The sequence below is a fragment of the Oryzias latipes genome, chromosome 14 (assembly GCF_002234675.1).
Source record: "Oryzias latipes chromosome 14, ASM223467v1".
Classification (NCBI taxonomy): Eukaryota; Metazoa; Chordata; class Actinopteri; order Beloniformes; family Adrianichthyidae; genus Oryzias; species Oryzias latipes.
This window is the reverse complement of record NC_019872.2, coordinates 5096731-5109974: the sequence shown is the minus strand read 5'-3', so window position 1 is coordinate 5109974 and position 13244 is coordinate 5096731. Positions and strand designations below refer to the sequence as shown.

At 36.5% G+C, this 13244-nt stretch overlaps 2 long non-coding RNA genes across 4 annotated transcripts; both read left to right on the top strand.

Annotated features, from left to right (window-relative positions):
* Positions 1-684: 684 nt before the first annotated feature.
* On the top strand, positions 685-5666 carry LOC111946293. 3 transcript variants are annotated; one of them, XR_002874584.1, is made up of 4 exons: positions 685-2936; positions 3028-3567; positions 4169-4665; positions 4738-5666. It is a non-coding gene; the product is annotated as an uncharacterized LOC111946293 (long non-coding RNA). The 3 variants fall into 3 exon arrangements; XR_002874583.1 differs by having other exon boundaries at positions 692-3087; positions 3259-3567; XR_002874582.1 differs by having other exon boundaries at positions 709-3567.
* A 4467-nt stretch (positions 5667-10133) lies between these two features.
* LOC105355560 lies at positions 10134-12796 on the top strand. Its single transcript, XR_002291640.2, has 5 exons — positions 10134-10397; positions 10476-10525; positions 10702-11001; positions 11649-11936; positions 12024-12796. It is a non-coding gene; the product is annotated as an uncharacterized LOC105355560 (long non-coding RNA).
* The last annotated feature ends 448 nt before the right edge of the window (positions 12797-13244 follow it).

The window sequence follows — 13244 nt, the reverse complement described above, 5'->3', positions numbered from 1 at the left end:
CTGTTTAACAATATTTAAAGAACCCAAAAGAACTTTTGATAACACACATTATTTAAATTAAGTAGTGTTTGTCACAGTGGTGGCCAGTATGGGGAATATAATTTGACTGTTAAATCTTGCATTTCAGTTGTTAAAAAAAAAGAAAAGAAAAAAGACTTGTAAATTTGTATGTTCTCACTTCTGTCAAATATAAATATATAAATATATGTGAATCACACTGTAATTGTCTCCAGAGCAATATGGCGGATGATACGCCTAATAATGGTACGAATCCAGATCAGTCCATGCTATTTGATCACCCCACAAGTGACGTGGATGCCAGAGAAGACAGTCAAACGACGCAGGGTGACGCATTCGACCATAACATCAGTGAACATGAGCAGTGAGGAGGAGATGCTTGGGTCACCAGGAGGAACCCTGTGGAGGAAGTCGCCTCACTCATCAGTTCTCTTTACCTGTCAGATGATGATCAGGAGGAAAATGTCACACTTGTAGACAATAATACTTCCTACATGGATGCCCCTCCTTTAATTCCTCTATATAATGTCTTAGATGTTCTGGGGCAAATAGTAACATCATTAAAAAATGATTTTAGAGACTCTATGGAAAGTGCTCTTAACAGGGAGATTGGTGTCCGAGGCCATGTAGACGATTCTTTGGAAGCTCTTGAACAACGCATGGTGGCAATGATGCAACAGTATGAGCAGCAATTGGTTGAGTGTTTACAACGACGAGATGATAAGTGGAAGGCTGAAATCCAAAGACTGAAGCGTGCCAGTCCAGCTACTATCTCCACGTCTCTCTCCACTGATGGAGCACGGCTCCGTCACCAACACTCCTTTTCTCCTGCGGCGCAGCCATTACAAATAAGAACTTCACAAACTCAAACAGTTTTTGATTCAGTGTCTCAGACGCCCAGTTTTCCTTCCGGTTCTGGTCCATCTGCGCTGGGTGGAGTACACCTCTCTTTTACCTCAGGTCCTCAGTCAATTCACATGCTGTCTCCAACACTAGCTTTGCCAAGCACCAGCAAAAACTCTCCAGTTCCTCCACCAGAAAACACGTCGCTAAATACCACTGTTAGTCAGCGGGCAAATGCTCCAATGATGTATGCGAAACCAGCAATCCGTATGGATTCCTCATCTTTCAGTGGGTCCAGAGAAGTCGCAGAAGTATTAAACTTCATTGAGCTATGTGAAACCTTTTTAGCTGTAAGGCAACTAACTGATGCCGAGCTTATAGGCACATTGTCTAGTGTTCTTAAAGGGCCAGCACATAGTTGGTGGAGCGTGGCTAAAGCTCAAGTACACAACTGACATGAGTTTAGAGAGGGATTTCAAATTGCCTTTCTTCCGCCTGACTACCTGGCAGAAGTGGAGGAAAGGCTTCGAGACATGGTGCAGTTACCAGGGCAATGTCTTAAGGACTTTGCCTATGATTATCGGGCTCTATGTTTAAAATGGAAAGCAGACATCAGTGAATCGGAGCTGGTGAGAAAGATTCTAAATAATTGTAATCCGCGAATTGCTGGATGTTTAAGAGGGACTGTAACCACCGTAGACCTGATGGTGAGGATAGGCACACTAGTGGAAAGGGACTGTAGTTCATCAAAAGACTACTGGGGGAAGGTTGATCAGCAGAAAGCTAAAGAAAAACCTTATGAAAGACCCCTTGACAAAAGTTCCTCTAAGAGGACAGCAGACGTAGTAACCATGGTTAAACAGGGACAGATGCCTTGGTTATCTCTGCTGCGCGTCCCAAGGACTATCAGGTGAAAACAATGCAGGGCTGTGTTTGACACTGGTTGTACATTCACCCTTATGAGTCACAGGCTGTGGTTGGAGATAGCTCGGAGTGGTGAAACCCTGCGCCCAAGCAACGATCAAAGCTTTGCTTTGGCTGATGATAAAATACACTACGCCCTTGGTAAAATTTGTCTGATGTACTGCTGGCATGATGTCTCCTACCCCTTAGACACTTACATCATGGCAGATGACAACCTTGCTTTTGCTCTTATATTGGGTCTGGATTTCCTTCGTAAAACCTCTACTATCATTGACCTTAGCAACCACACATATGGAACTCGTGGGTCTAAAAGCTGCACTTTCCATCCGTTTTTGCCACCTGAAGAAAAACACCCTTCTGATGGTGTTGGTCCCAAAACCAACCTGTTTGTGGCTCTTCCAACAACACATACTCTGTTTCCCTCTGCAAAATCAGACTCAGAACAACTCTCCTGTCCTGAGGTCCCACCTGAGGTTAATAGCCTGCTTAGATCCTGGACAGGACTGTGTTTAAGCCGACTGGGAAAAACTACAGTGGAAACACACCACATCTTCACCACTGATGACCTTCCCATTCGTTGCAAGGCATATCGGGTCTCCCCTCACAAACGGAAGATTATTGCAGACCGTGTGGACCAAATGTTGAAAGAGGGGATAATAGAGCCATCACAGTCCTCCTGGGGCGCCTCTGTGGTGCTTGTTATATGTTCTCAGATGTTCTTCACACATGTGAATGTATGCTCTCGCGGGCTACAGAAAATCTGTAGAGTTTTATTATCCAGACTGTGGATCGTTGTAATCAGCTCAGCTGCTGTTTTCTGATACTTACTTTAAGCTTTCCTCCCAACAACACAAACATACATTTAACATCAGGAGTCCCAGAGGAAAAAAAGCGCACAAGGTGTTAGAGAAGGTTTTTGTTGTAACGGCCATGTTGACCAACTGTTTTTGTCACTTACAATACCACACACATACTTCTGTCATTTTAGCAGAGAGGCTGGCCACGGAAAAAGACAAACACACACACAAACACACACACACCGTCCCATTTCTGCTGCATTCAGTCTTGTCAGTCAAAGAGTGAAACACCTTCACTCCTCTGTGTCATATCGTTGGTGATTTTGACCTTTACCCAAGAACTAGAGTACAGTTGTAAGTATAACTATAGTTTTTTTTTTCTTTTTTCCTAAATGAGTCAATCACATACAGGTTTTACATGTTGATGTGTGTTTTTTCTTTCCAGTCACAATGATTCTCATCTCCTTGATCACAGCAGCTCTGCTAACAGGATCTTTTGGAAAAGGTACATTTTAGTGTGAAATTATACTTTGAAGAAAGTCTAATTATTCAAGTAAAACAGACAGATTTTGAATTAACCAAAGTTCTGTAAAATATTTCAATGTTAAACTATAAGTTTAAAAATAACATATTTATTGCTAAAGTAATTTGGTTTTTTCATCTTTGTGTCTTCCAGGTTTTACAAATTGCAGCTTTAACGAATCAAAGGAAACTTCATGTTTCACTGCAGATGGAAAATCTGTTCATTTTTATCTGTCATACGAATACCATAGTGGCAAGAAGGAGCTAAAACACGGCAAGTCCGTACTCTTCCAGGTGGACCAAAATGGAAAAGTGATAACTGATCACCAACATTTTAAACTTGTTAATGGAACAATCAAATTGAACAATGTCTCAAAGACAAATGCTGGAGTTTACACCTTTCAAGAGTTTAACCCTGATGGCAAAGTACTGAGAAATTCCATTGTGAATCTCAGAGTACTTGGTAAGAAAATATACATATTTGTTTTACTTCACATTTTTATGTAAATTTGTTCTAAAATACATATTTATGACTTGAAAATAAAACTCAGTTTCTGTAAAGAAAACATATAAATTGTTCTTGTTACTTAACTTTATCTTTGAGAAACACAAGACATGAACTCAACTGTTTTTTATCGATTCTCTAATTAAACTTAAATGTCCATCTAAGAGTATATTAAGAATATTGAGTAATAATTTAAGAGGCAAATCATAAATTATTTTATTACAAATCAATCAAACTGGGTATTAAAAACAATAAAGGGTTACAGTACCCTATACATACTTGGAAGGAAATATTTCATGGACATCATTTTTTTTAACTTTTATAATTGATTTATCTTCTATTGCGGTTTCCTGTTTTTTAATCAATTAAAAAAAAGGAAATTAACAGTTTTTTTAGTTTTTTTTTTAAGAAAAGAGTTTTCCATTAAACACAAACTATAGCTTTCTTACTCATTCATTCAGGATTTAGGACTGTCTTTGTTACTTTATTGACATTTTAAAGAAACTTTTTACATTATTCTTGCTGATGTTTTTACTTGAATATGTTTTATTTCTTGCAGCTCCTGTGTCTGTGTTAACGGTGTCTCAGCAGTGTTTGTCACCAGAACAGCAGAAAGTCACCTGCTTCTATGAGGGAGATGAAGCAGAGCTCACTCTGACTTTGAATGGTTTCTTACTTTTACAATCAAACAAACCCAGTCAGTCCCTGAACAATGACACATCTGATAGATCCAGTGTGTTTAATGTTTCCATCATCATACATGGACAGCCTCTTGGAGACATCACGTGTAAAGTCTGGAACAATGTCAGCAGAGATGAGAAGGTTAAAACCATCCCTGCTTGCAACGGTGCAGTATACATTTTCCACAGAGAAATGTTGGACAAATTCAAATCAGTTAAATCTAAATAAAAAATTGTTTTTCTCCAGGTTTACAATCAGTTTCTGTGGCTACATTTGCTGCAGTTGCTGCATTTTTCTCATTCTTACTTCTTGCTGCTTTGATCGCCGCTTTAATAAAACTTTGTCAAAAACGAAGAGCGGCAGCAGTTAATGCAGGTAAGTCACTAGTAAAGGATTTTGTAAAGAATGTGTATCATAGCAGTCTATTAAAAGTCTGTATTTTTTCAGGAGACGCACAAGCTGATGTTATCTACGCAGACGTTAAAATAAAAAAAAAGAATAGAAAAACTGAAGCCAGGCAACAACGCAGCGCCCAACGATAATTTTTTGTTCTGCTGATAAAAAAAGTATTTCTGTTGCAAAATCTTCATTCTGTTCTGCTTCTTCACTGAGGAATAGTTAAACATTGTGTTGATTGGATTGACTTTACTTTTTCAAGGTCATTTGATCATCCTAAAAATGCGTCTTTCTTTTATTAAATCCTTTGTAAGTTTTTCATTTCTCTTTTAAAGTAAATAACCATATATAACTCCATTTATTTTGTAGATATACCCATTAAATTTGCTTTAATTCATAGTTTACAGTTTTGCTTGCTAAAACCCCCCAAAATAAAATAAGACATTAAAAACTGAGGAAATTTAAGGATTTCTAATAAATTGGCAGCACAAAAACATAATAAACACAATTTAATGTACATCTTGTGTATACAAAAATGTTTAAGAGGAAAGTCATAATCAACATTTCAGTAATTTTATGATAGAAGATTTAAAAAATAACATTTTACCTAAATGGCTATGGAGGATGTTCTTTTTACAGTCATATGATATTAGATGATAAAATATTAATCTAAGATCCTGCATTAATAATTTTAAAAATGCTTACTTACTATTGCAAATGGATTTCTGTAGTTTAACCACGTTATCATTATTTTAAAAGCTTTACGTATTTTTTTGTGATCAGCTCAGCTGCAATTTTCAGGAAACTTTTCTTCTAATTTCTGTAAGAAATTTAACAATTTTAACAAATACATATGGTAAGAGAAAACACATGGAACCACCCTACCTAACAATGTCTTTTTGTGTTTTAACTTCTCCTCTCATAAAATGCAAGAATGAAGACTCAGTAAAAATGAAGGGCTTTTTATATGTAAAATTATAATTTCTGTAAAAAATATGAAAATAAAATTGTTTTAGGTGTTTTTCTTTTCTTTAAGGCAGGGGTGTCAAACTCATTTTCACCGAGGGCCACATCAGCATGGCGGCTGTCCTCAAAGAGCCTGATTATAATTTATACATGTAACTAAATGTAATGAAAAATAAATCTAACTACTCCTTAATGTTAAATAACTTATTATTTATTTACTATAACCTAAAGTCACAATTACAGTAGCATAGAAAACATATGTTTGCTTGTTACACTAGCATCAACCCTTTTACATTTGATTCTGACAGGTTAGTTTATATGGGCAGGGTTTAAGTCCTAATGTATAGTTGCCCAATCGGATATTTTAAGACTGATTCGCCCTAGATATGAATAAATACACACCAATTTTTATTTTTTATTCTAAGAAATTAAAAACTTTTATGCTCTCGCGGGCCACATAAAATGACACGGAGGGCCACATTTGGCCCCCGGGCCTTGAGTTTGACACATTTTCTTTAAGGCCATCAAAACCTTTATTTTCCTGCACAGGAATATAAAGAACTTTTTCCCTCTTACAGCTACATAAATCATTGTAGTCTCTTCATTGTTGTCTATTTTTGCTGGAATTTATGGACACATGTTAAAATAAATATTTTAGTATTGTTAATTGTTTCTTCATGAGTTTCTGTATTTTTTGCTGAAGCGTCAGTGGTTTCTCTGCTGCCGCCTTTAAGTTTCTTGCTTTCAAACAAAATCTGCTCAGCTGTCAAAGGTTAGACATTAATTTCTCATCTCAAGGTTCTTAATCTCACTCAAGACTGTAACAATTGTATTATCATTGTAACAATAATGTACTTTGTCTAATGAATAAAATACTTTCTCTCTAAATGCTCTACTTTCTTTGTTTTTTGGATGAAGCTCAATAGCTGAAGCTGAGATCGTGTGCTGGGATGTGAGTGGTTAGATGTGTTTGCTGGCTGAATGGTGAGGCTGCTAACCACACTGATGCAAATCCTCAGATCTTGGTTAGGTTTACTGCCAACAGCGACTTTTGCTTTGTCACATTTCTTGACTTGATCAACATGTTTCCATTGACTGCACATGTAGAGAATGATGTACCAGATGTTAAAACCTAAAAAAAATGCAAGAAATTGATGCATCACTTGTTTTTCTAATTCTTTAAAGTATATTTTTATTTAATTATTTTACGCTTGAGCAACTTTAGACACTACTTTTTAAAAATGTTGCTGATTTTCAGATTAAACTACCATCAAGACATTTTTAATAGTTTTATATTTCATAAAAAGTTCTGGGACATTTCATCCTGATGCAGAATTGATAACAAAGATCATTCCTTTCTCTGTTTAAGGTTCACATTATTTACTTATTGACTTTATAAGAGAACTGGATGGAGAGAATGTGACATCACCCATAGAAAATGTCTTACCTTCACTCGCCATTTTTCTTCCATATTGGAGCCAGATGACAGTGATTGGTCTGAGTTTAAATCAATGTTTTTGTGGCAACTACTGTTGCCAATTAGGAGTGAGCTTGTTTGAAGGGCACGCCCCTTACACTGAAGAGGGGCTCCGGAAAATCTGTTAATCAAACTTTGAGGTGGGGGCCGGCAGGCACCACAGTCTTTTATTGGGGCATCCTATTGGTCAGTTTATAACTTGAATACTTCACGATTAAAAAAGAAATATTGTGGAAAAAAATCAGATTAGCAAGAACATGTTAAAAAATAATCAGAGAAAGAATGGTTATTTTAACAAATAGAATGACAGAGTAATAGCTGTTTATTTCTCTGTAGAAGTGTATAGAAATTTTGGCTTCTTGGAGGAATGCTAGGGGTGAGAGATCCCTCAGTCCAGTTCTCTTGTACAGTCAACATTTAAACCACAAACTAAAAACAGAGAAAGAATGAAAAATTGTAATCTTAGGTCTCTCACTCCCTTCTGATTAACTGCCAGTAAAGTACATTATATCTAATGTATATTATACCTTGTACTTTTTTTTTTTGAATTGTCAAAAACTTGAATCAATTTTCCTTTTAAGGTTTTCCATGTGAATCGCAGTGACTGTTATTGACCACCAGGTGGAGACAGAGGCCAGCATCTTTGTATTGAGAGGAGGACTAACTGTTAGAGGGAATTCTTTTGTTTCAGGCATTTTATTCAGGGATTCACCATCCATGGGCCTAAAATAGGGTATTGATTGTGTCTAGAATGAAAATGAACTGTTGCTATATTTCATTCATTTTTTTCATTCATTCATCTTCTTAACCGTTTATTCCCTTTCGGGGTCACGGGGTTGCCGGAGCCTATCCCGGCCACTTGGGCGTAGGCAAGGGATACCCTGGACTGGTCGCCAGTCTGTCGCAGGGTGGAATATCCTCAATCACACATCCATTCACTCTCACATCTATGGACAATTTAGAGTTGCCAATCAACCTATGTAGCATGTTTTTGGATGATGGGAGGAAGCCGGAGATCCTGGAGGAAACCCACGCATGCATGGGGAGAACATGCAAACTCCAGGTCCCCCATTGATGTTGTGTTTTTCATGTCCCCCAGCTGGGACTTGAACCGGGGGCCTTCTTGCTGTGAGGCAAGAGCGCTAACCACTGCGCCACCGTGCAGCCCTGTTGCTATATAATTTGGACAATTCTGCGATTGTGGCATAAAGAAGGGGAATGAGGAGGAGTACAGGCAGCAGATCAAGACGTTTGTTCAAAAGGCAAAGAACAATAACCTTAAGCTTAACACAGCCAAGAGGGAGGATACAGTGATTCCTTTGTATTCCCACTCCAATCATCTGTTGATCTATTGTAAAAGTGTTTCCAGTGGTCTTTTAATTATGATTATGCCACTTTTGGGCAAAATCCAAAAACCTGTGTCGTTTTCTGAAACAGTTTTTGCAGAGTGGCAGTACTTCATCATGCCTTTGTTTCCACTCTCTCCTATATAATAGCTTACAGTCCCTTACAACCTAACAGTACCAGTACGATGAACTGGCTGGCAGGATCTTGGGGATGAAGGATGGATGACCGGGTAAAGAACTGTTTCAGCTTTCGGAATGGTTGAGCGGCCGCCCGGGGCCAGAGCAGTCTTTTGGGAGCACCTTCCAGGTGAGAGGAGCTGCCACTGAGCTGAAGCTATGAATGAAATGCTGGTAGAATTTTGTGAACCCGACGAATTACTGCACCTCCTTCACTGTAGTTGGCAGGGATTACTGCAGCACAGCCTCCATCTTGCCCTGGTCCATTGTTACGCCTCCTAACACTGATCACATAACCCAGAAAAGCAACAGAGGTCTTGTAGAACGCGTATTTCTCCCCTTTAGCATACAGGTTATGTTTAATCAGCCACTGTAACATCTGCAACATGTGCAACGTGCTCCTCCAACGTGTCAGAGTACAGTAGATAAGGATGTCGTTAACGTAGACGGCAACCAAGCGTTGCAGCATGTCCTGGAAGACGTCATTGACAAACGCCTGGAACACAGAGGGGCGTTATAGAGACCAAAGGGCACGAGCAGGAACTATAGAGTCCAGTTGTGGTCTGCAATGGAAACCACGAGTGTGAATGAGACCAAAGACAATTTAAAACCGAAGAAAGAAACTTCATTCCATATTTCAGTGACCTAAACCTTTTTCTCTTCATCAAATGTCTTTCCTGAAATAATTAAAGAAAAGACAAAATAGACATAATCATAAATTATGTTCCTCTTTCAAATGAAAAGCTGACACTCAACATTGTGGATTTAAAATTATGGCTGGAGGAAATGTTTCACATCATTGTTTCTAACCTGGACTGCATGGTGGTGTAGCACTCTGGCCTCACAGTGAGAGGGCCCTGGTTTCAGTCCTGGCTGCCATCTTTCTGTGTGGAGTTTGCATGTTCTCCCCATGCATGTGTGATTTGCTCCGGGCACTCCGGCTTCCTCTACAGTCCAAAAACATGCTTCATATGTTAATCACTTTCTTTAATTGTGCATGAGTGTGAGGCCCTGCAACAGACTGCAGACCTGTTCAGGGCCTTTGATCAACTGTAACTGGATTGGCTCCAGCAACCCCATGACCCCAGAAGGGATTCAGCAGGTTCTGAAGATGGATGGATGTTTCTACATTATTTTCACTTGACATGATGTTCAAAATAGAATTTATACATTAACAAATAGGGGATAATGTTGTTTTTAAACTATTACAGACAGATTTGTAATGCTAAGGCGTAAGATGTCAGATATCTACGTTTCTGTCACGTATTAAGTGATTTTCTTTTAGATAAGCTGTATTTTTGGCAGGAACTTTAAAATACTTTCTAAAGTTTCTCAGATGATCAGCTGTGTTCAGGAAACTTTTCTGTTACTTCCTGTTAGCTTTCATTGAAATATCACAAACATGCATTAACATTATTATTCCAGAGGAAAGCTGCACACAGAAGGTGTTAGAGAAAGTTTTTGTTGAGCAGCCTTGATGACCAACAGTTTTTTGTCACTTAGAAAACCACACACATACTTCTGTCGTTCTTAGCAGAGAGGCTGGCCACAGAAAAAGACAAACACACACACCTACACACACACACACACACCTACCGTCCTATGTCTGCTCCATTCAGTCTTGTCAGTCAAAGAGCGAAACACCTTCACTCTGTAGTGAAGAAGCTGTTTAAGGGTTGACTAGTTTGATTTTTCCCTTATTGTTGCTGATTTTGACCTTTAAACAAAAACTAGAGAGTACAGATGTAAGTATAACTATTGATCTTTTTAAATGAATACATAACATACAGGTTTTACATGTTGATATGTGTTTTTTTTTCCAGTCACAACACCTTGATCACAGCAGCTCTGCTAACAGGATCTTTTGGAAAAGGTACATTTTAATGTGAAATTATAATTTTGAAGAAAGTCTAATTATTCAAGTAAAACAGACAGATTTTGAATTAACTAAAGTTCTGTAAAAATATTTATTTTTATGTTAAATTATAAGTTTTAAAATAACATTTTAAATGCTAAATTAATGTTTTTTTTTATCTTTGTGTCTTCCAGGTTTTACAGATTGCAGCTTTAATGAATCAAAGGAAACTTCATGTTTCACTGCAGATGGAAAATCTGTTCATTTTTATCTGTCAGAAAAATACCATAGTGGCAAGAAGGAGCTAAAACACGGCGGGTCCGTACTCTTCCAGATGGACCAAAATGGAAAAGTGATAACTAATCACCAATATGTTAATGGAACAATCAGATTGAACAATGTTTCAAAGACAAATGCTGGAGTTTACACCTTTCAAGAGTTTAACCCTGATGGCAAAGTACTGAGAAATTCCATTGTGAATCTCAGAGTACTTGGTAAGAAAAACATTTTTCTTTTTTTTCACATTTGTAAATTTGTTCTAAAATACAAATTTATGACCTAAAAATAAAACTCAGTTTCCGTAGAGAAATAAAAATATAAATTGATCTTGTTACTTAACTTTATCTTTGAAAAACACAAGACATGATCTCAACTGATTTTCATCATTTCTCTAATTATGAATTTTATTTCCTGAATTGAGAAAAAACAGTTTATCCTTCCGGCTGCAGCTAAAATGTGCACACACACATACGTTATTGTGTGTCTGTAAGTGCATTTACATATCAAGAATTTTGAATTATAATAATTTAAGAGGAAAATAAAAATTCAACTCAATACAATTCAATCAAACTGTTTATTTATTTATTTTTACAAAAGGTTGAAGGGATTCAGCACCTCACAAAAGAAAATTTTTCCTAAATAAAAATTATGACACTTTTATCCTGTGTGTATATTTTATAGCAAAATCCTATTTTCAATTAACTGTTTTATAGAAAGACAATAATGTTTTTATATGTAAAACCAGAAACTGCAGCTTAAATTCTGAATTTAGGACTGTCTTTGTTACTTTAATGAGATATAAAGAAACTTTTTACATTATTCTTGCTGATGTTTTTACTTGAATATGTTTTATTTCTTGCAGCTCCTGTGTCTGTGTTAACGGTGTCTCAGCAGTGTTTGTCACCAGAACAGCAGAAAGTCACCTGCTTCTATGAGGGAGATGAAGCAGAGCTCACTCTGACTTTGAATGGTTTCTTACTTTTACAATCAAACAAACCCAGTCAGTCCCTGAACAATGACACATCTGATAGATCCAGTGTGTTTAATGTTTCCATCATCATACATGGACAGCTTTTTGGAAACATCACGTGTAAAGTCTGGAACGATGTCAGCAGAGATGAGACGGTTAAAACCATGACTGCTTGCAACGGTGCAGTATACATTTTCCTCAGAAAAATGTTGGACAAATTAAAAATCAATCAGTTTGTTCTATAATTAATTATCTTTTTTTCTACAGGTTCACAAGTTTCAGTTTCTTTGGCCCCATTCGCTGCAGTTGTTCCACTCATAGTTTTTGTTGCTTTGACTGCCACTCTAATTATAATTTGTAAAATTCAAAAACCAGAAGATAGATATGATGGTGTCATTTTACAACATAAACCCCCAGATGACTTAAAAACTAAATTTATCTTCATGAAAGTTAAAGTGAAATAAAAAATAGAGAAAAACTGAAGCCAAACTCCAAGATAGAGTTTGACAATCATTTTGATTTATCCTTAAATTAAACAATTGTTTATATGTCACTTTTTTCTTCTGTCTTTGCTTCACTGAAAACAATTTTACCAATGGATAGATTTACTTTTACTTTAATTTCAACATTTTGTTCTGTAAGAGTTTCAAATGTACGTGAAATGTTTGTTTTTCTATATGTTGCCACAAGATGAAGCCACATTACTTCTCTTTATCAACCTGTTAGACTGTTGAATGTTTTTTTCTTATTTCTTAAATGCCATTTTAAGAAACTTCTTAAGGTTAATGTGACTTTACTTCATTAATACCGCATTGGTATTTTTGTTCCTGTAATTTGTTTTTAATTTTGTTATTTTTGAAATGTTTTTAGAATAAAATGAAATCCCAGTCATGAAGTCTATATGGGCTGACATAGAGAGAAATATTATTTTTCTGAAATTTTGAGAATGTACATGAACCACTATTCTACACTGTAAAAGCTGGAAATACAAATTGTTTGGTGGAATTGAGCTCATGAGGCAGAAGATAAAACGTATAAAAGCAGTAAATATCACGTTAAGTCAATGATGCTGGAAAATATAAAAAGTAAATAGCTGGAAATGCATGAATATTCTATCATGTGTATTATATATTATGTATTATATATTATGTTATATTTTTCTTGATCTGTTACTGTTTTTTGCTTCTTTTTTTAAATAAAATTTGAATCAGTTTTGTCTTTTGTGGTGTGTGAACTGTGTAAATCTGTAATATGAATGAATTAAACTTTAAAATATCTGTAAAAAATGAAAATTAAAATCCCTTCAGACTCACTTGAAACATCTTCTTTCATTCATTTTGTAGTTTTCTGCATATTTTAGTCCACATTATAGTTGTTAGTTTAAAAGTTTAAATAGTGATTGACATTATAATGTCCTTTAAGCACTCAAAGAGAAAAAAATAGCACTGTAGTCCAGACAACCAGAAATGTGATGTCCACAAATGTAAA